This window comes from Oncorhynchus keta, chromosome 6 (assembly GCF_023373465.1).
Source record: "Oncorhynchus keta strain PuntledgeMale-10-30-2019 chromosome 6, Oket_V2, whole genome shotgun sequence".
NCBI classification, from domain to species: Eukaryota; Metazoa; Chordata; class Actinopteri; order Salmoniformes; family Salmonidae; genus Oncorhynchus; species Oncorhynchus keta.
The window spans coordinates 42,039,482-42,054,596 of NC_068426.1; the positions used below are offsets into that span (position 1 = coordinate 42,039,482).

Consider the following 15,115-nt stretch of genomic DNA (forward strand, 5'->3'; position numbering starts at 1 on the left):
CCAGTGTGTGAGGTGATTTACTTTGTGCAAGGCTTTAGTTGTTAAATGGGAAACGAGAAACCAACTGGTCATTGACAACTGTCTTGAGTTTGACATTTGTGACAATGTCCTGGGACATCCCACAAACTCGTCACCTTCTAACTACGACTGTGTGGCCTGTGAGTGGTATAGAGCGAAATCGATTACATGTACGTGTTCGTGAGAGTCCCAGCTGTCCATAGAGGGGTCACAGTACTTTCCAGCTCTAACCATTCAGTCTATACAGATGTTTTTGTTAGAAGGGTTAAAGCCCAACACTGCAAACTTATGGTTAGTACCAATGCTCCACGTTTTTTCAAAGGCTCAACACATCAGCTCCTCGTTAGTATAGTGGTGAGTATCCCCGCCTGTCACGCGGGAGACCGGGGTTCAATTCCCCGACGGGGAGAAAGCACTGCTTTTTTTTAGGGTGAAAAATGTAGCTGAGCCCACAAAGCGAAAAATATGCTTGGAGATGAAGCTTTATGATACGATTTCCAGCCTTATCTCCGTATTCCAAGGCATTGGTTGTTCAGTGGTAGAATTCTCGCCTGCCACGCGGGAGGCCCGGGTTCGATTCCCGGCCAATGCAGGATGTTTTGAACATGTAATTTCGAGAAGTATGCAAACTCCTGAGGAATAAATCTATGTTCGATTGCCAGGCCAACAGAAATCTCTGATCTTGGTCGAAATCTCAACCGACTCTTGATAAATCAGACTTTGCTTTCACTTTCAGTTTGGACATTTACTCATTCTCAGGAGACTTTGGTGAATCCATTGTAGATGTCCAGTGTGTGAGGTGATTTACTTTGTGCAAGGCTTTAGTTGTTAAATGGGAAACGAGAAACCAACTGGTCATTGACAACTGTCTTGAGTTTGACATTTGTGACAATGTCCTGGGACATCCCACAAACTCGTCACCTTCTAACTACGACTGTGTGGCCTGTGAGTGGTATAGAGCGAAATCGATTACATGTACGTGTTCGTGAGAGTCCCAGCTGTCCATAGAGGGGTCACAGTACTTTCCAGCTCTAACCATTCAGTCTATACAGATGTTTTTGTTAGAAGGGTTAAAGCCCAACACTGCAAACTTATGGTTAGTACCAATGCTCCACGTTTTTCAAAGGCCCAACACATCAGCTCCTCGTTAGTATAGTGGTGAGTATCCCCGCCTGTCACGCGGGAGACCGGGGTTCAATTCCCGACGGGGAGAAAGCACTGCTTTTTTTTAGGGTGAAAAATGTAGCTGAGCCCACAAAGCGAAAAATATGCTTGGAGATGAAGCTTTATGATACGATTTCCAGCCTTATCTCCGTATTCCAAGGCATTGGTTGTTCAGTGGTAGAATTCTCGCCTGCCACGCGGGAGGCCCGGGTTCGATTCCCGGCCAATGCAGGATGTTTTGAACATGTAATTTCGAGAAGTATGCAAACTCCTGAGGAATAAATCTATGTTCGATTGCCAGGCCAACAGAAATCTCTGATCTTGGTCGAAATCTAACCGACTCTTGATAAATCAGACTTTGCTTTCACTTTCAGTTTGGACATTTACTCATTCTCAGGAGACTTTGGTGAATCCATTGTAGATGTCCAGTGTGTGAGGTGATTTACTTTGTGCAAGGCTTTAGTTGTTAAATGGGAAACGAGAAACCAACTGGTCATTGACAACTGTCTTGAGTTTGACATTTGTGACAATGTCCTGGGACATCCCACAAACTCGTCACCTTCTAACTACGACTGTGTGGCCTGTGAGTGGTATAGAGCGAAATCGATTACATGTACGTGTTCGTGAGAGTCCCAGCTGTCCATGGAGGGGTCACAGTACTTTCCAGCTCTAACCATTCAGTCTATACAGATGTTTTTGTTAGAAGGGTTAAAGCCCAACACTGCAAACTTATGGTTAGTACCAATGCTCCACGTTTTTTCAAAGGCCCAACACATCAGCTCCTCGTTAGTATAGTGGTGAGTATCCCCGCCTGTCACGCGGGAGACCGGGGTTCAATTCCCCGACGGGGAGAAAGCACTGCTTTTTTTTAGGGTGAAAAATGTAGCTGAGCCCACAAAGCGAAAAATATGCTTGGAGATGAAGCTTTATGATACGATTTCCAGCCTTATCTCCGTATTCCAAGGCATTGGTTGTTCAGTGGTAGAATTCTCGCCTGCCACGCGGGAGGCCCGGGTTCGATTCCCGGCCAATGCAGGATGTTTTGAACATGTAATTTCGAGAAGTATGCAAACTCCTGAGGAATAAATCTATGTTCGATTGCCAGGCCAACAGAAATCTCTGATCTTGGTCGAAATCTCAACCGACTCTTGATAAATCAGACTTTGCTTTCACTTTCAGTTTGGACATTTACTCATTCTCAGGAGACTTTGGTGAATCCATTGTAGATGTCCAGTGTGTGAGGTGATTTACTTTGTGCAAGGCTTTAGTTGTTAAATGGGAAACGAGAAACCAACTGGTCATTGACAACTGTCTTGAGTTTGACATTTGTGACAATGTCCTGGGACATCCCACAAACTCGTCACCTTCTAACTACGACTGTGTGGCCTGTGAGTGGTATAGAGCGAAATCGATTACATGTACGTGTTCGTGAGAGTCCCAGCTGTCCATAGAGGGGTCACAGTACTTTCCAGCTCTAACCATTCAGTCTATACAGATGTTTTTGTTAGAAGGGTTAAAGCCCAACACTGCAAACTTATGGTTAGTACCAATGCTCCACGTTTTTTCAAAGGCTCAACACATCAGCTCCTCGTTAGTATAGTGGTGAGTATCCCCGCCTGTCACGCGGGAGACCGGGGTTCAATTCCCCGACGGGGAGAAAGCACTGCTTTTTTTTAGGGTGAAAAATGTAGCTGAGCCCACAAATCGAAAAATATGCTTGGAGATGAAGCTTTATGATACGATTTCCAGCCTTATCTCCGTATTCCAAGGCATTGGTTGTTCAGTGGTAGAATTCTCGCCTGCCACGCGGGAGGCCCGGGTTCGATTCCCGGCCAATGCAGGATGTTTTGAACATGTAATTTCGAGAAGTATGCAAACTCCTGAGGAATAAATCTATGTTCGATTGCCAGGCCAACAGAAATCTCTGATCTTGGTCGAAATCTCAACCGACTCTTGATAAATCAGACTTTGCTTTCACTTTCAGTTTGGACATTTACTCATTCTCAGGAGACTTTGGTGAATCCATTGTAGATGTCCAGTGTGTGAGGTGATTTACTTTGTGCAAGGCTTTAGTTGTTAAATGGGAAACGAGAAACCAACTGGTCATTGACAACTGTCTTGAGTTTGACATTTGTGACAATGTCCTGGGACATCCCACAAACTCGTCACCTTCTAACTACGACTGTGTGGCCTGTGAGTGGTATAGAGCGAAATCGATTACATGTACGTGTTCGTGAGAGTCCCAGCTGTCCATGGAGGGGTCACAGTACTTTCCAGCTCTAACCATTCAGTCTATACAGATGTTTTTGTTAGAAGGGTTAAAGCCCAACACTGCAAACTTATGGTTAGTACCAATGCTCCACGTTTTTTCAAAGGCCCAACACATCAGCTCCTCGTTAGTATAGTGGTGAGTATCCCCGCCTGTCACGCGGGAGACCGGGGTTCAATTCCCCGACGGGGAGAAAGCACTGCTTTTTTTTAGGGTGAAAAATGTAGCTGAGCCCACAAAGCGAAAAATATGCTTGGAGATGAAGCTTTATGATACGATTTCCAGCCTTATCTCCGTATTCCAAGGCATTGGTTGTTCAGTGGTAGAATTCTCGCCTGCCACGCGGGAGGCCCGGGTTCGATTCCCGGCCAATGCAGGATGTTTTGAACATGTAATTTCGAGAAGTATGCAAACTCCTGAGGAATAAATCTATGTTCGATTGCCAGGCCAACAGAAATCTCTGATCTTGGTCGAAATCTCAACCGACTCTTGATAAATCAGACTTTGCTTTCACTTTCAGTTTGGACATTTACTCATTCTCAGGAGACTTTGGTGAATCCATTGTAGATGTCCAGTGTGTGAGGTGATTTACTTTGTGCAAGGCTTTAGTTGTTAAATGGGAAACGAGAAACCAACTGGTCATTGACAACTGTCTTGAGTTTGACATTTGTGACAATGTCCTGGGACATCCCACAAACTCGTCACCTTCTAACTACGACTGTGTGGCCTGTGAGTGGTATAGAGCGAAATCGATTACATGTACGTGTTCGTGAGAGTCCCAGCTGTCCATAGAGGGGTCACAGTACTTTCCAGCTCTAACCATTCAGTCTATACAGATGTTTTTGTTAGAAGGGTTAAAGCCCAACACTGCAAACTTATGGTTAGTACCAATGCTCCACGTTTTTTCAAAGGCTCAACACATCAGCTCCTCGTTAGTATAGTGGTGAGTATCCCCGCCTGTCACGCGGGAGACCGGGGTTCAATTCCCCGACGGGGAGAAAGCACTGCTTTTTTTTAGGGTGAAAAATGTAGCTGAGCCCACAAATCGAAAAATATGCTTGGAGATGAAGCTTTATGATACGATTTCCAGCCTTATCTCCGTATTCCAAGGCATTGGTTGTTCAGTGGTAGAATTCTCGCCTGCCACGCGGGAGGCCCGGGTTCGATTCCCGGCCAATGCAGGATGTTTTGAACATGTAATTTCGAGAAGTATGCAAACTCCTGAGGAATAAATCTATGTTCGATTGCCAGGCCAACAGAAATCTCTGATCTTGGTCGAAATCTCAACCGACTCTTGATAAATCAGACTTTGCTTTCACTTTCAGTTTGGACATTTACTCATTCTCAGGAGACTTTGGTGAATCCATTGTAGATGTCCAGTGTGTGAGGTGATTTACTTTGTGCAAGGCTTTAGTTGTTAAATGGGAAACGAGAAACCAACTGGTCATTGACAACTGTCTTGAGTTTGACATTTGTGACAATGTCCTGGGACATCCCACAAACTCGTCACCTTCTAACTACGACTGTGTGGCCTGTGAGTGGTATAGAGCGAAATCGATTACATGTACGTGTTCGTGAGAGTCCCAGCTGTCCATAGAGGGGTCACAGTACTTTCCAGCTCTAACCATTCAGTCTATACAGATGTTTTTGTTAGAAGGGTTAAAGCCCAACACTGCAAACTTATGGTTAGTACCAATGCTCCACGTTTTTTCAAAGGCTCAACACATCAGCTCCTCGTTAGTATAGTGGTGAGTATCCCCGCCTGTCACGCGGGAGACCGGGGTTCAATTCCCCGACGGGGAGAAAGCACTGCTTTTTTTTAGGGTGAAAATGTAGCTGAGCCCACAAAGCGAAAAATATGCTTGGAGATGAAGCTTTATGATACGATTTCCAGCCTTATCTCCGTATTCCAAGGCATTGGTTGTTCAGTGGTAGAATTCTCGCCTGCCACGCGGGAGGCCCGGGTTCGATTCCCGGCCAATGCAGGATGTTTTGAACATGTAATTTCGAGAAGTATGCAAACTCCTGAGGAATAAATCTATGTTCGATTGCCAGGCCAACAGAAATCTCTGATCTTGGTCGAAATCTCAACCGACTCTTGATAAATCAGACTTTGCTTTCACTTTCAGTTTGGACATTTACTCATTCTCAGGAGACTTTGGTGAATCCATTGTAGATGTCCAGTGTGTGAGGTGATTTACTTTGTGCAAGGCTTTAGTTGTTAAATGGGAAACGAGAAACCAACTGGTCATTGACAACTGTCTTGAGTTTGACATTTGTGACAATGTCCTGGGACATCCCACAAACTCGTCACCTTCTAACTACGACTGTGTGGCCTGTGAGTGGTATAGAGCGAAATCGATTACATGTACGTGTTCGTGAGAGTCCCAGCTGTCCATGGAGGGGTCACAGTACTTTCCAGCTCTAACCATTCAGTCTATACAGATGTTTTTGTTAGAAGGGTTAAAGCCCAACACTGCAAACTTATGGTTAGTACCAATGCTCCACGTTTTTTCAAAGGCCCAACACATCAGCTCCTCGTTAGTATAGTGGTGAGTATCCCCGCCTGTCACGCGGGAGACCGGGGTTCAATTCCCCGACGGGGAGAAAGCACTGCTTTTTTTTAGGGTGAAAATGTAGCTGAGCCCACAAAGCGAAAAATATGCTTGGAGATGAAGCTTTATGATACGATTTCCAGCCTTATCTCCGTATTCCAAGGCATTGGTTGTTCAGTGGTAGAATTCTCGCCTGCCACGCGGGAGGCCCGGGTTCGATTCCCGGCCAATGCAGGATGTTTTGAACATGTAATTTCGAGAAGTATGCAAACTCCTGAGGAATAAATCTATGTTCGATTGCCAGGCCAACAGAAATCTCTGATCTTGGTCGAAATCTCAACCGACTCTTGATAAATCAGACTTTGCTTTCACTTTCAGTTTGGACATTTACTCATTCTCAGGAGACTTTGGTGAATCCATTGTAGATGTCCAGTGTGTGAGGTGATTTACTTTGTGCAAGGCTTTAGTTGTTAAATGGGAAACGAGAAACCAACTGGTCATTGACAACTGTCTTGAGTTTGACATTTGTGACAATGTCCTGGGACATCCCACAAACTCGTCACCTTCTAACTACGACTGTGTGGCCTGTGAGTGGTATAGAGCGAAATCGATTACATGTACGTGTTCGTGAGAGTCCCAGCTGTCCATGGAGGGGTCACAGTACTTTCCAGCTCTAACCATTCAGTCTATACAGATGTTTTTGTTAGAAGGGTTAAAGCCCAACACTGCAAACTTATGGTTAGTACCAATGCTCCACGTTTTTTCAAAGGCCCAACACATCAGCTCCTCGTTAGTATAGTGGTGAGTATCCCCGCCTGTCACGCGGGAGACCGGGGTTCAATTCCCGACGGGGAGAAAGCACTGCTTTTTTTTAGGGTGAAAATGTAGCTGAGCCCACAAAGCGAAAAATATGCTTGGAGATGAAGCTTTATGATACGATTTCCAGCCTTATCTCCGTATTCCAAGGCATTGGTTGTTCAGTGGTAGAATTCTCGCCTGCCACGCGGGAGGCCCGGGTTCGATTCCCGGCCAATGCAGGATGTTTTGAACATGTAATTTCGAGAAGTATGCAAACTCCTGAGGAATAAATCTATGTTCGATTGCCAGGCCAACAGAAATCTCTGATCTTGGTCGAAATCTCAACCGACTCTTGATAAATCAGACTTTGCTTTCACTTTCAGTTTGGACATTTACTCATTCTCAGGAGACTTTGGTGAATCCATTGTAGATGTCCAGTGTGTGAGGTGATTTACTTTGTGCAAGGCTTTAGTTGTTAAATGGGAAACGAGAAACCAACTGGTCATTGACAACTGTCTTGAGTTTGACATTTGTGACAATGTCCTGGGACATCCCACAAACTCGTCACCTTCTAACTACGACTGTGTGGCCTGTGAGTGGTATAGAGCGAAATCGATTACATGTACGTGTTCGTGAGAGTCCCAGCTGTCCATGGAGGGGTCACAGTACTTTCCAGCTCTAACCATTCAGTCTATACAGATGTTTTTGTTAGAAGGGTTAAAGCCCAACACTGCAAACTTATGGTTAGTACCAATGCTCCACGTTTTTTCAAAGGCCCAACACATCAGCTCCTCGTTAGTATAGTGGTGAGTATCCCCGCCTGTCACGCGGGAGACCGGGGTTCAATTCCCCGACGGGGAGAAAGCACTGCTTTTTTTTAGGGTGAAAATGTAGCTGAGCCCACAAAGCGAAAAATATGCTTGGAGATGAAGCTTTATGATACGATTTCCAGCCTTATCTCCGTATTCCAAGGCATTGGTTGTTCAGTGGTAGAATTCTCGCCTGCCACGCGGGAGGCCCGGGTTCGATTCCCGGCCAATGCAGGATGTTTTGAACATGTAATTTCGAGAAGTATGCAAACTCCTGAGGAATAAATCTATGTTCGATTGCCAGGCCAACAGAAATCTCTGATCTTGGTCGAAATCTCAACCGACTCTTGATAAATCAGACTTTGCTTTCACTTTCAGTTTGGACATTTACTCATTCTCAGGAGACTTTGGTGAATCCATTGTAGATGTCCAGTGTGTGAGGTGATTTACTTTGTGCAAGGCTTTAGTTGTTAAATGGGAAACGAGAAACCAACTGGTCATTGACAACTGTCTTGAGTTTGACATTTGTGACAATGTCCTGGGACATCCCACAAACTCGTCACCTTCTAACTACGACTGTGTGGCCTGTGAGTGGTATAGAGCGAAATCGATTACATGTACGTGTTCGTGAGAGTCCCAGCTGTCCATGGAGGGGTCACAGTACTTTCCAGCTCTAACCATTCAGTCTATACAGATGTTTTTGTTAGAAGGGTTAAAGCCCAACACTGCAAACTTATGGTTAGTACCAATGCTCCACGTTTTTTCAAAGGCCCAACACATCAGCTCCTCGTTAGTATAGTGGTGAGTATCCCCGCCTGTCACGCGGGAGACCGGGGTTCAATTCCCCGACGGGGAGAAACCACTGCTTTTTTTTAGGGTGAAAATGTAGCTGAGCCCACAAAGCGAAAAATATGCTTGGAGATGAAGCTTTATGATACGATTTCCAGCCTTATCTCCGTATTCCAAGGCATTGGTTGTTCAGTGGTAGAATTCTCGCCTGCCACGCGGGAGGCCCGGGTTCGATTCCCGGCCAATGCAGGATGTTTTGAACATGTAATTTCGAGAAGTATGCAAACTCCTGAGGAATAAATCTATGTTCGATTGCCAGGCCAACAGAAATCTCTGATCTTGGTCGAAATCTCAACCGACTCTTGATAAATCAGACTTTGCTTTCACTTTCAGTTTGGACATTTACTCATTCTCAGGAGACTTTGGTGAATCCATTGTAGATGTCCAGTGTGTGAGGTGATTTACTTTGTGCAAGGCTTTAGTTGTTAAATGGGAAACGAGAAACCAACTGGTCATTGACAACTGTCTTGAGTTTGACATTTGTGACAATGTCCTGGGACATCCCACAAACTCGTCACCTTCTAACTACGACTGTGTGGCCTGTGAGTGGTATAGAGCGAAATCGATTACATGTACGTGTTCGTGAGAGTCCCAGCTGTCCATGGAGGGGTCACAGTACTTTCCAGCTCTAACCATTCAGTCTATACAGATGTTTTTGTTAGAAGGGTTAAAGCCCAACACTGCAAACTTATGGTTAGTACCAATGCTCCACGTTTTTTCAAAGGCCCAACACATCAGCTCCTCGTTAGTATAGTGGTGAGTATCCCCGCCTGTCACGCGGGAGACCGGGGTTCAATTCCCGACGGGGAGAAACCACTGCTTTTTTTTAGGGTGAAAATGTAGCTGAGCCCACAAAGCGAAAAATATGCTTGGAGATGAAGCTTTATGATACGATTTCCAGCCTTATCTCCGTATTCCAAGGCATTGGTTGTTCAGTGGTAGAATTCTCGCCTGCCACGCGGGAGGCCCGGGTGATTCCCGGCCAATGCAGGATGTTTTGAACATGTAATTTCGAGAAGTATGCAAACTCCTGAGGAATAAATCTATGTTCGATTGCCAGGCCAACAGAAATCTCTGATCTTGGTCGAAATCTCAACCGACTCTTGATAAATCAGACTTTGCTTTCACTTTCAGTTTGGACATTTACTCATTCTCAGGAGACTTTGGTGAATCCATTGTAGATGTCCAGTGTGTGAGGTGATTTACTTTGTGCAAGGCTTTAGTTGTTAAATGGGAAACGAGAAACCAACTGGTCATTGACAACTGTCTTGAGTTTGACATTTGTGACAATGTCCTGGGACATCCCACAAACTCGTCACCTTCTAACTACGACTGTGTGGCCTGTGAGTGGTATAGAGCGAAATCGATTACATGTACGTGTTCGTGAGAGTCCCAGCTGTCCATAGGGGGTCACAGTACTTTCCAGCTCTAACCATTCAGTCTATACAGATGTTTTTGTTAGAAGGGTTAAAGCCCAACACTGCAAACTTATGGTTAGTACCAATGCTCCACGTTTTTTCAAAGGCCCAACACATCAGCTCCTCGTTAGTATAGTGGTGAGTATCCCCGCCTGTCACGCGGGAGACCGGGTTCAATTCCCGACGGGGAGAAACCACTGCTTTTTTTTAGGGTGAAAAATGTAGCTGAGCCCACAAAGCGAAAAATATGCTTGGAGATGAAGCTTTATGATACGATTTCCAGCCTTATCTCCGTATTCCAAGGCATTGGTTGTTCAGTGGTAGAATTCTCGCCTGCCACGCGGGAGGCCCGGGTTCGATTCCCGGCCAATGCAGGATGTTTTGAACATGTAATTTCGAGAAGTATGCAAACTCCTGAGGAATAAATCTATGTTCGATTGCCAGGCCAACAGAAATCTCTGATCTTGGTCGAAATCTCAACCGACTCTTGATAAATCAGACTTTGCTTTCACTTTCAGTTTGGACATTTACTCATTCTCAGGAGACTTTGGAATCCATTGTAGATGTCCAGTGTGTGAGGTGATTTACTTTGTGCAAGGCTTTAGTTGTTAAATGGGAAACGAGAAACCAACTGGTCATTGACAACTGTCTTGAGTTTGACATTTGTGACAATGTCCTGGGACATCCCACAAACTCGTCACCTTCTAACTACGACTGTGTGGCCTGTGAGTGGTATAGAGCGAAATCGATTACATGTACGTGTTCGTGAGAGTCCCAGCTGTCCATGGAGGGGTCACAGTACTTTCCAGCTCTAACCATTCAGTCTATACAGATGTTTTTGTTAGAAGGGTTAAAGCCCAACACTGCAAACTTATGGTTAGTACCAATGCTCCACGTTTTTTCAAAGGCCCAACACATCAGCTCCTCGTTAGTATAGTGGTGAGTATCCCCGCCTGTCACGCGGGAGACCGGGGTTCAATTCCCCGACGGGGAGAAAGCACTGCTTTTTTTTAGGGTGAAAATGTAGCTGAGCCCACAAAGCGAAAAATATGCTTGGAGATGAAGCTTTATGATACGATTTCCAGCCTTATCTCCGTATTCCAAGGCATTGGTTGTTCAGTGGTAGAATTCTCGCCTGCCACGCGGGAGGCCCGGGTTCGATTCCCGGCCAATGCAGGATGTTTTGAACATGTAATTTCGAGAAGTATGCAAACTCCTGAGGAATAAATCTATGTTCGATTGCCAGGCCAACAGAAATCTCTGATCTTGGTCGAAATCTCAACCGACTCTTGATAAATCAGACTTTGCTTTCACTTTCAGTTTGGACATTTACTCATTCTCAGGAGACTTTGGTGAATCCATTGTAGATGTCCAGTGTGTGAGGTGATTTACTTTGTGCAAGGCTTTAGTTGTTAAATGGGAAACGAGAAACCAACTGGTCATTGACAACTGTCTTGAGTTTGACATTTGTGACAATGTCCTGGGACATCCCACAAACTCGTCACCTTCTAACTACGACTGTGTGGCCTGTGAGTGGTATAGAGCGAAATCGATTACATGTACGTGTTCGTGAGAGTCCCAGCTGTCCATGGAGGGGTCACAGTACTTTCCAGCTCTAACCATTCAGTCTATACAGATGTTTTTGTTAGAAGGGTTAAAGCCCAACACTGCAAACTTATGGTTAGTACCAATGCTCCACGTTTTTTCAAAGGCCCAACACATCAGCTCCTCGTTAGTATAGTGGTGAGTATCCCCGCCTGTCACGCGGGAGACCGGGGTTCAATTCCCCGACGGGGAGAAAGCACTGCTTTTTTTTAGGGTGAAAATGTAGCTGAGCCCACAAAGCGAAAAATATGCTTGGAGATGAAGCTTTATGATACGATTTCCAGCCTTATCTCCGTATTCCAAGGCATTGGTTGTTCAGTGGTAGAATTCTCGCCTGCCACGCGGGAGGCCCGGGTTCGATTCCCGGCCAATGCAGGATGTTTTGAACATGTAATTTCGAGAAGTATGCAAACTCCTGAGGAATAAATCTATGTTCGATTGCCAGGCCAACAGAAATCTCTGATCTTGGTCGAAATCTCAACCGACTCTTGATAAATCAGACTTTGCTTTCACTTTCAGTTTGGACATTTACTCATTCTCAGGAGACTTTGGTGAATCCATTGTAGATGTCCAGTGTGTGAGGTGATTTACTTTGTGCAAGGCTTTAGTTGTTAAATGGGAAACGAGAAACCAACTGGTCATTGACAACTGTCTTGAGTTTGACATTTGTGACAATGTCCTGGGACATCCCACAAACTCGTCACCTTCTAACTACGACTGTGTGGCCTGTGAGTGGTATAGAGCGAAATCGATTACATGTACGTGTTCGTGAGAGTCCCAGCTGTCCATGGAGGGGTCACAGTACTTTCCAGCTCTAACCATTCAGTCTATACAGATGTTTTTGTTAGAAGGGTTAAAGCCCAACACTGCAAACTTATGGTTAGTACCAATGCTCCACGTTTTTTCAAAGGCCCAACACATCAGCTCCTCGTTAGTATAGTGGTGAGTATCCCCGCCTGTCACGCGGGAGACCGGGGTTCAATTCCCCGACGGGGAGAAACCACTGCTTTTTTTTAGGGTGAAAATGTAGCTGAGCCCACAAAGCGAAAAATATGCTTGGAGATGAAGCTTTATGATACGATTTCCAGCCTTATCTCCGTATTCCAAGGCATTGGTTGTTCAGTGGTAGAATTCTCGCCTGCCACGCGGGAGGCCCGGGTTCGATTCCCGGCCAATGCAGGATGTTTTGAACATGTAATTTCGAGAAGTATGCAAACTCCTGAGGAATAAATCTATGTTCGATTGCCAGGCCAACAGAAATCTCTGATCTTGGTCGAAATCTCAACCGACTCTTGATAAATCAGACTTTGCTTTCACTTTCAGTTTGGACATTTACTCATTCTCAGGAGACTTTGGTGAATCCATTGTAGATGTCCAGTGTGTGAGGTGATTTACTTTGTGCAAGGCTTTAGTTGTTAAATGGGAAACGAGAAACCAACTGGTCATTGACAACTGTCTTGAGTTTGACATTTGTGACAATGTCCTGGGACATCCCACAAACTCGTCACCTTCTAACTACGACTGTGTGGCCTGTGAGTGGTATAGAGCGAAATCGATTACATGTACGTGTTCGTGAGAGTCCCAGCTGTCCATGGAGGGGTCACAGTACTTTCCAGCTCTAACCATTCAGTCTATACAGATGTTTTTGTTAGAAGGGTTAAAGCCCAACACTGCAAACTTATGGTTAGTACCAATGCTCCACGTTTTTTCAAAGGCCCAACACATCAGCTCCTCGTTAGTATAGTGGTGAGTATCCCCGCCTGTCACGCGGGAGACCGGGGTTCAATTCCCGACGGGGAGAAACCACTGCTTTTTTTTTTAGGGTGAAAATGTAGCTGAGCCCACAAAGCGAAAAATATGCTTGGAGATGAAGCTTTATGATACGATTTCCAGCCTTATCTCCGTATTCCAAGGCATTGGTTGTTCAGTGGTAGAATTCTCGCCTGCCACGCGGGAGGCCCGGGTTCGATTCCCGGCCAATGCAGGATGTTTTGAACATGTAATTTCGAGAAGTATGCAAACTCCTGAGGAATAAATCTATGTTCGATTGCCAGGCCAACAGAAATCTCTGATCTTGGTCGAAATCTCAACCGACTCTTGATAAATCAGACTTTGCTTTCACTTTCAGTTTGGACATTTACTCATTCTCAGGAGACTTTGGTGAATCCATTGTAGATGTCCAGTGTGTGAGGTGATTTACTTTGTGCAAGGCTTTAGTTGTTAAATGGGAAACGAGAAACCAACTGGTCATTGACAACTGTCTTGAGTTTGACATTTGTGACAATGTCCTGGGACATCCCACAAACTCGTCACCTTCTAACTACGACTGTGTGGCCTGTGAGTGGTATAGAGCGAAATCGATTACATGTACGTGTTCGTGAGAGTCCCAGCTGTCCATGGAGGGGTCACAGTACTTTCCAGCTCTAACCATTCAGTCTATACAGATGTTTTTGTTAGAAGGGTTAAAGCCCAACACTGCAAACTTATGGTTAGTACCAATGCTCCACGTTTTTTCAAAGGCCCAACACATCAGCTCCTCGTTAGTATAGTGGTGAGTATCCCCGCCTGTCACGCGGGAGACCGGGGTTCAATTCCCCGACGGGGAGAAACCACTGCTTTTTTTTAGGGTGAAAAATGTAGCTGAGCCCACAAAGCGAAAAATATGCTTGGAGATGAAGCTTTATGATACGATTTCCAGCCTTATCTCCGTATTCCAAGGCATTGGTTGTTCAGTGGTAGAATTCTCGCCTGCCACGCGGGAGGCCCGGGTTCGATTCCCGGCCAATGCAGGATGTTTTGAACATGTAATTTCGAGAAGTATGCAAACTCCTGAGGAATAAATCTATGTTCGATTGCCAGGCCAACAGAAATCTCTGATCTTGGTCGAAATCTCAACCGACTCTTGATAAATCAGACTTTGCTTTCACTTTCAGTTTGGACATTTACTCATTCTCAGGAGACTTTGGTGAATCCATTGTAGATGTCCAGTGTGTGAGGTGATTTACTTTGTGCAAGGCTTTAGTTGTTAAATGGGAAACGAGAAACCAACTGGTCATTGACAACTGTCTTGAGTTTGACATTTGTGACAATGTCCTGGGACATCCCACAAACTCGTCACCTTCTAACTACGACTGTGTGGCCTGTGAGTGGTATAGAGCGAAATCGATTACATGTACGTGTTCGTGAGAGTCCCAGCTGTCCATGGAGGGGTCACAGTACTTTCCAGCTCTAACCATTCAGTCTATACAGATGTTTTTGTTAGAAGGGTTAAAGCCCAACACTGCAAACTTATGGTTAGTACCAATGCTCCACGTTTTTTCAAAGGCTCAACACATCAGCTCCTCGTTAGTATAGTGGTGAGTATCCCCGCCTGTCACGCGGGAGACCGGGGTTCAATTCCCCGACGGGGAGAAAGCACTGCTTTTTTTTAGGGTGAAAAATGTAGCTGAGCCCACAAATCGAAAAATATGCTTGGAGATGAAGCTTTATGATACGATTTCCAGCCTTCCTTATCTCCGTATTCCAAGGCATTGGTTGTTCAGTGGTAGAATTCTCGCCTGCCACGCGGGAGGCCCGGGTTCGATTCCCGGCCAATGCAGGATGTTTTGAACATGTAATTTCGAGAAGTAT

At 45.2% G+C, this 15,115-nt stretch overlaps 33 non-coding genes across 33 annotated transcripts; all 33 read left to right on the forward strand.

Annotated features, from left to right (window-relative positions):
• Positions 1-355: 355 nt before the first annotated feature.
• trnad-guc (transfer RNA aspartic acid (anticodon GUC)) lies at positions 356-427 on the forward strand. The gene has a single exon. It is a non-coding gene; the product is annotated as a tRNA-Asp (tRNA).
• A 112-nt stretch (positions 428-539) lies between these two features.
• On the forward strand, positions 540-610 carry trnag-gcc (transfer RNA glycine (anticodon GCC)). Its single transcript has one exon. It is a non-coding gene; the product is annotated as a tRNA-Gly (tRNA).
• A 732-nt stretch (positions 611-1,342) lies between these two features.
• On the forward strand, positions 1,343-1,413 carry trnag-gcc (transfer RNA glycine (anticodon GCC)). Its single transcript has one exon. It is a non-coding gene; the product is annotated as a tRNA-Gly (tRNA).
• Positions 1,414-1,962: 549 nt separating this feature from the next.
• trnad-guc (transfer RNA aspartic acid (anticodon GUC)) lies at positions 1,963-2,034 on the forward strand. Its single transcript has one exon. It is a non-coding gene; the product is annotated as a tRNA-Asp (tRNA).
• Positions 2,035-2,146: 112 nt separating this feature from the next.
• Positions 2,147-2,217, forward strand: trnag-gcc (transfer RNA glycine (anticodon GCC)). The gene has a single exon. It is a non-coding gene; the product is annotated as a tRNA-Gly (tRNA).
• A 550-nt stretch (positions 2,218-2,767) lies between these two features.
• On the forward strand, positions 2,768-2,839 carry trnad-guc (transfer RNA aspartic acid (anticodon GUC)). Its single transcript has one exon. It is a non-coding gene; the product is annotated as a tRNA-Asp (tRNA).
• Positions 2,840-2,951: 112 nt separating this feature from the next.
• Positions 2,952-3,022, forward strand: trnag-gcc (transfer RNA glycine (anticodon GCC)). The gene has a single exon. It is a non-coding gene; the product is annotated as a tRNA-Gly (tRNA).
• A 550-nt stretch (positions 3,023-3,572) lies between these two features.
• Positions 3,573-3,644, forward strand: trnad-guc (transfer RNA aspartic acid (anticodon GUC)). Its single transcript has one exon. It is a non-coding gene; the product is annotated as a tRNA-Asp (tRNA).
• Positions 3,645-3,756: 112 nt separating this feature from the next.
• trnag-gcc (transfer RNA glycine (anticodon GCC)) lies at positions 3,757-3,827 on the forward strand. The gene has a single exon. It is a non-coding gene; the product is annotated as a tRNA-Gly (tRNA).
• A 550-nt stretch (positions 3,828-4,377) lies between these two features.
• trnad-guc (transfer RNA aspartic acid (anticodon GUC)) lies at positions 4,378-4,449 on the forward strand. The gene has a single exon. It is a non-coding gene; the product is annotated as a tRNA-Asp (tRNA).
• A 112-nt stretch (positions 4,450-4,561) lies between these two features.
• trnag-gcc (transfer RNA glycine (anticodon GCC)) lies at positions 4,562-4,632 on the forward strand. Its single transcript has one exon. It is a non-coding gene; the product is annotated as a tRNA-Gly (tRNA).
• A 550-nt stretch (positions 4,633-5,182) lies between these two features.
• Positions 5,183-5,254, forward strand: trnad-guc (transfer RNA aspartic acid (anticodon GUC)). The gene has a single exon. It is a non-coding gene; the product is annotated as a tRNA-Asp (tRNA).
• Positions 5,255-5,365: 111 nt separating this feature from the next.
• trnag-gcc (transfer RNA glycine (anticodon GCC)) lies at positions 5,366-5,436 on the forward strand. The gene has a single exon. It is a non-coding gene; the product is annotated as a tRNA-Gly (tRNA).
• Positions 5,437-5,986: 550 nt separating this feature from the next.
• trnad-guc (transfer RNA aspartic acid (anticodon GUC)) lies at positions 5,987-6,058 on the forward strand. Its single transcript has one exon. It is a non-coding gene; the product is annotated as a tRNA-Asp (tRNA).
• A 111-nt stretch (positions 6,059-6,169) lies between these two features.
• trnag-gcc (transfer RNA glycine (anticodon GCC)) lies at positions 6,170-6,240 on the forward strand. The gene has a single exon. It is a non-coding gene; the product is annotated as a tRNA-Gly (tRNA).
• A 732-nt stretch (positions 6,241-6,972) lies between these two features.
• trnag-gcc (transfer RNA glycine (anticodon GCC)) lies at positions 6,973-7,043 on the forward strand. The gene has a single exon. It is a non-coding gene; the product is annotated as a tRNA-Gly (tRNA).
• A 550-nt stretch (positions 7,044-7,593) lies between these two features.
• trnad-guc (transfer RNA aspartic acid (anticodon GUC)) lies at positions 7,594-7,665 on the forward strand. Its single transcript has one exon. It is a non-coding gene; the product is annotated as a tRNA-Asp (tRNA).
• A 111-nt stretch (positions 7,666-7,776) lies between these two features.
• Positions 7,777-7,847, forward strand: trnag-gcc (transfer RNA glycine (anticodon GCC)). Its single transcript has one exon. It is a non-coding gene; the product is annotated as a tRNA-Gly (tRNA).
• Positions 7,848-8,397: 550 nt separating this feature from the next.
• Positions 8,398-8,469, forward strand: trnad-guc (transfer RNA aspartic acid (anticodon GUC)). Its single transcript has one exon. It is a non-coding gene; the product is annotated as a tRNA-Asp (tRNA).
• A 111-nt stretch (positions 8,470-8,580) lies between these two features.
• trnag-gcc (transfer RNA glycine (anticodon GCC)) lies at positions 8,581-8,651 on the forward strand. The gene has a single exon. It is a non-coding gene; the product is annotated as a tRNA-Gly (tRNA).
• A 732-nt stretch (positions 8,652-9,383) lies between these two features.
• On the forward strand, positions 9,384-9,452 carry trnag-gcc (transfer RNA glycine (anticodon GCC)). The gene has a single exon. It is a non-coding gene; the product is annotated as a tRNA-Gly (tRNA).
• A 731-nt stretch (positions 9,453-10,183) lies between these two features.
• trnag-gcc (transfer RNA glycine (anticodon GCC)) lies at positions 10,184-10,254 on the forward strand. The gene has a single exon. It is a non-coding gene; the product is annotated as a tRNA-Gly (tRNA).
• Positions 10,255-10,802: 548 nt separating this feature from the next.
• Positions 10,803-10,874, forward strand: trnad-guc (transfer RNA aspartic acid (anticodon GUC)). The gene has a single exon. It is a non-coding gene; the product is annotated as a tRNA-Asp (tRNA).
• Positions 10,875-10,985: 111 nt separating this feature from the next.
• On the forward strand, positions 10,986-11,056 carry trnag-gcc (transfer RNA glycine (anticodon GCC)). Its single transcript has one exon. It is a non-coding gene; the product is annotated as a tRNA-Gly (tRNA).
• A 550-nt stretch (positions 11,057-11,606) lies between these two features.
• trnad-guc (transfer RNA aspartic acid (anticodon GUC)) lies at positions 11,607-11,678 on the forward strand. Its single transcript has one exon. It is a non-coding gene; the product is annotated as a tRNA-Asp (tRNA).
• Positions 11,679-11,789: 111 nt separating this feature from the next.
• Positions 11,790-11,860, forward strand: trnag-gcc (transfer RNA glycine (anticodon GCC)). The gene has a single exon. It is a non-coding gene; the product is annotated as a tRNA-Gly (tRNA).
• Positions 11,861-12,410: 550 nt separating this feature from the next.
• On the forward strand, positions 12,411-12,482 carry trnad-guc (transfer RNA aspartic acid (anticodon GUC)). Its single transcript has one exon. It is a non-coding gene; the product is annotated as a tRNA-Asp (tRNA).
• Positions 12,483-12,593: 111 nt separating this feature from the next.
• trnag-gcc (transfer RNA glycine (anticodon GCC)) lies at positions 12,594-12,664 on the forward strand. The gene has a single exon. It is a non-coding gene; the product is annotated as a tRNA-Gly (tRNA).
• Positions 12,665-13,398: 734 nt separating this feature from the next.
• Positions 13,399-13,469, forward strand: trnag-gcc (transfer RNA glycine (anticodon GCC)). The gene has a single exon. It is a non-coding gene; the product is annotated as a tRNA-Gly (tRNA).
• Positions 13,470-14,019: 550 nt separating this feature from the next.
• On the forward strand, positions 14,020-14,091 carry trnad-guc (transfer RNA aspartic acid (anticodon GUC)). Its single transcript has one exon. It is a non-coding gene; the product is annotated as a tRNA-Asp (tRNA).
• A 112-nt stretch (positions 14,092-14,203) lies between these two features.
• Positions 14,204-14,274, forward strand: trnag-gcc (transfer RNA glycine (anticodon GCC)). The gene has a single exon. It is a non-coding gene; the product is annotated as a tRNA-Gly (tRNA).
• Positions 14,275-14,824: 550 nt separating this feature from the next.
• trnad-guc (transfer RNA aspartic acid (anticodon GUC)) lies at positions 14,825-14,896 on the forward strand. Its single transcript has one exon. It is a non-coding gene; the product is annotated as a tRNA-Asp (tRNA).
• Positions 14,897-15,012: 116 nt separating this feature from the next.
• Positions 15,013-15,083, forward strand: trnag-gcc (transfer RNA glycine (anticodon GCC)). The gene has a single exon. It is a non-coding gene; the product is annotated as a tRNA-Gly (tRNA).
• The last annotated feature ends 32 nt before the right edge of the window (positions 15,084-15,115 follow it).